Here is a 4,007-nt window from a genome sequence, read left to right as displayed (position 1 = left end):
GGCTCTTCTTGCAAAAGCAGGCCTCCCAGGAGGTGGAGGGGAGCACCGAGAGGAAGGAGGCAAAGACCACTTGGTGCCCCCAAACTCACCCAAATCCAGTTGTGTGCCCCCTCCCGAGGTGACAGGGTCTGCCAGGCCCCAGGTTCAGACACACACCCCTAGGTGTGTGCACAGGATGCCAAGCACACAAGTCCCACATGGAAGGTGGCCCAGTTCCCTAGTTCTGACAGCTGGGCTTTGTCCTCATTCTCACACTCAGCCCCTCCGCCTGCCCCAGTTCCGGGAACCAGCTCCCTGACTTGTGCCCTGGGAACCAAGCTGTCACTTGCCTGTGCCCCTGGAGTGCTGCCTCCCTGAGGGTCCTGGGAAGAAGATGCAAGAAGATCAGGGGGTTGGAAGCAGCAAGCGAAAGAGGAAAAACTTATCAAGTCTACTGAGTTACCTTTAAGAGGAAAAAAAGTCTGCACACTTTCTTCTTCCTACTGCAGAGTGCATCCAGATTTGTTTTTTACTGGTTTATATTTATTTCCCCTTTTGTTGCCCTTGTTCTTTATTATCCCTGTAGTTATTATTGTTATTGTAATTGATGTCATTGTTGTTGGATAGGACAGTGAGAAATGGAGACAGGAGGGGAAGACAGAGAGGGAGAGAGAAAGATAGACACCTGCAGACATGCTTCACCACCTGTGAAGCAACTCCCCTGCAGGTGGGGAGCCGGGGCCTCGAACTGGGATCCTTCTGCTAGTCCTTGTGCTTTGTGCCACTAGTGCTTAACCCGCTGCGCTACCACTCCTCTCCCTCCAGATTTGTTTTTAAATAGAAACAGGTCCAGCAAAATAGCTCACTTGGGAATAGTGCTCTGCTTTGCCAAATGCAAGGCCCAGGTTCAAGCCTGACCCCCCACAGCACTGAAGGAAGCTTTGATTCTGTGGTCTTTTTCATTCTATCTACACATCTGTCTCTACAATAAAATAAAGCTAACAACTATAACTTGCTTAAATAGAAAACATAATCACCACTGGATGCAGTGAAGCCACAAGCAGATAGGCCTTGTTTGTCCTCTCGTGCTGATTCCCTTATACATTCTCTCCCTCTGTCGCACCCAGTGGCCAATGTGCAGCCCCATTTACAGCCCACTAGGCACCTGCACAGCTGAACACCAGAGCCCAAAAGCACAGGCCTCAGTGTGTGCTGGCTCTCGCTTTAAATTTACAGCCAGAGTTGGTTCTCATTCTAGTGTGAGGGCTTCCTCTCTCAAGTGTCTGAAAACTGGGCTCTTCTCAAGCTGCTGTCAGCCTCCAGCCCCATCCAAGCAGACTCCTGGTTACCTTGCCTCATACCTAGTCCATAGAGGAAATAAGACTACGCCAGCCTCCCCTTCTCACCGAGTCTCCCCAATCCTGCACTTCTACCGCATACTCTGGCTTCCCTCAGCCACTCAGAGTAAACTGCCCCTCTTCCTATCAGAGGCCCTTGTGTCCTGGATCCCATCTGCCTTACCCCAAGAACATCTCTCCTGGAGGCCCAGGAAGTATAGCAGCAAATAGAACACCTGACTTGCATGCATGAGGTCCTAAGTTCAAGTCCTGACATCATATATGACTGAGTGGTACTGCGATGTGTGTTATCATATCTCTCTCTCTCTCTCTCTCTCTCTCCCCCCTTTCCCAGCCCAATTTTATTTCAAGATTTCTTCTCCTTTTCCTTCTGCATCACTTTTTTTCCCCATCAGCACAATGCTCAGCTCTGGCTTATGGTGGTATCAGAGACTAAACCTGTGACCTCAGACCCATCAAGCATGAACATCTGTTGTGTCAACCCCTGTGCTACTGCCCCCCTCCCCAGCCCCTAGTAAGACTTCTTGGAAAAGTAGGTGTGTAAGGGACCTCATGACCTCTTGCAGGCTTAATGATTCACTGGTTCACACATGACTCAGAAAAGCTTTCACAGTTCCTGTTTGTTACATCAAAAGGACACAGATCAAAGCAGCAAGGACCAGAAGGGCACATGACATGTTAGCTGAAGCTCTGAGTGTGAACCCTGGCAACTATGAGAAAGTCAGGAATAAGAAACACACAAGTCTAGGTGTGTGTGTGTCTGTGTGTGTGTACACATTTTTTAAGGCATGGTAAGGGGGAACAAAGCAGTTGTGTAACAAACTTTATTTCTTTTCCCTTTTTTTCTATTTTTTATTGTTATTATTTGTTTAACCATCACATGCTTAGTTCTGGCTTATGGTAGTGTAGCAGATTGAGCCTGAAACCTCAAAGCCTCGGGTATGAGAGTCTTTTTATGTAATCATTGTGCTATCTCCAACCCATACCAGACTCTTCATGCCTGTGGCCCCAGATGGTCCAGGGACAATTCCAAGCACCATTCTAAGCCAGAGCTGCAGCGCTCTGGTCTCCCATTCTCTCATTAGAATTTTAAATATATAAATCTTAAAAAATTCGAACTACTTTAGGGGGCTGGGTAGTGGCACACCTGGCTAAGTATACACGTTACCATGCACAAGGATCAGTGTTTTATCCCTCACTCCCCACATGCAGGGGGGAAGCTTCATGAGTACTGAAGCAAATACTACAGGTGACTCTGTCTCTCTCCTCTATCTCCTCCTTCCCTCTCAATTTCTTTATGTCCTATCTAATAAAGGAAAAGGAAAACAATGACCCCCAGGAGTGGTAGATTCATTGTGCAGGCGCTGAGCCCCAGCAATAACCCTGGTGGCAAAAGGGGGGGTAGCTAATTTTAAAAAGTGTTTAAGGAGGGGTTGGGCAGTAGCGCAGCAGGTTAAGCGCACGTGGCGCCAAGCGCAAGGACCAGCATAACGATTCCCCCGCTCCCCACCTGCAGGGGAGTCGCTTCACAGGCAGCAAAGCAGGTCTATAGGTGTCAGTCTTTCTTGCCTCCTCTCTGTCTTCCCCTCCTCTCTCCATTTTCTCTCTGTCCTATCCAACAACGAATGACATCAACAATAACAATAACCACAACAAGGCTACAACAACAAGGGCAACAAAAGGGGGAAAATGGCCTCCAGGAGCAGTGGATTCATGGTGCAGTTATCGAGCCCCGGCAGTAACCCTGGAGGCAGAAAAAAAAAAGTGTTTAAGAAAGCAAAGGAAAAAATCACACAGGAAGGAATTCAGGAAAGACCAAGTACAAAGCCTCTGGTTCCTCTCCCTTGGGTGGGTGGATGGTGGGATCCTATGGACAAAGCTTTGTCTCCAGCAATGGCATGTCACACATGCACAGAGCTCTTGCAAGAATCTTTATTCAGTCTCCTGCCTCTACCCTCAGGTATCAGACTGCTCAGGGTTGCCTGGAGTCCCAGGCACACAGAAATAGGTGTTTTCCCCAAGTCACTCTGCTAATATGATTCTCTGATAGGGTCCAAGGTAAGCAGAGAATCTCATCAGGCTGCCCCACAGGCTCAGGCTACCTGCTAGGCATAGGCCAAGGCCCAACCTGCTCTTTGCAAAGTATGGGTAGTGTTTGATGCCACTCGCTCTCTCCCACTCACTCCACAGCCTGTTCCCACTTTGCTGCCACCCTGCCACTCCAGGGAGGGCTCCTCTCAAGGCTGACAATGACCTCCACTATCAGTGTTAATATCTTTAATGTAACATTGTACTACAGATTTGGGGATGGTTGGATAAAAGGCACTTGGGATCTTTCTCTCTACATGTGTTTTTGTTTGTTTATTTGTTGCCTCCATGGTTATCATTGAAGTTTGGTGCTGGCACTATGAACCCACTGCTCCTGGAGACCATTTTTTTCCTCTTTATTAGAAAGGATAGAGAGAAATTGAGAGAAGAGAGGAAGAGAGAAAGATAGGAACCTGCAGACCTGCATCACCACTTGTGAGCTTCCCCTCTGCAGGTGGGGAGCCAGGGGCTTGAACCTGGATTCTTCCGTGGGTCCTTGCACTTAGTACTACGTGTGCTTAACTGGGTGCTGGGTGTGCCACCATCCGGCCTCTTCTCTATTATTTCTTACATCAGTTATGA

The sequence above is a fragment of the Erinaceus europaeus genome, chromosome 4 (genome assembly GCF_950295315.1).
Source record: "Erinaceus europaeus chromosome 4, mEriEur2.1, whole genome shotgun sequence".
Classification (NCBI taxonomy): Eukaryota; Metazoa; Chordata; class Mammalia; order Eulipotyphla; family Erinaceidae; genus Erinaceus; species Erinaceus europaeus.
This window is presented reverse-complemented; position numbering follows the sequence as displayed.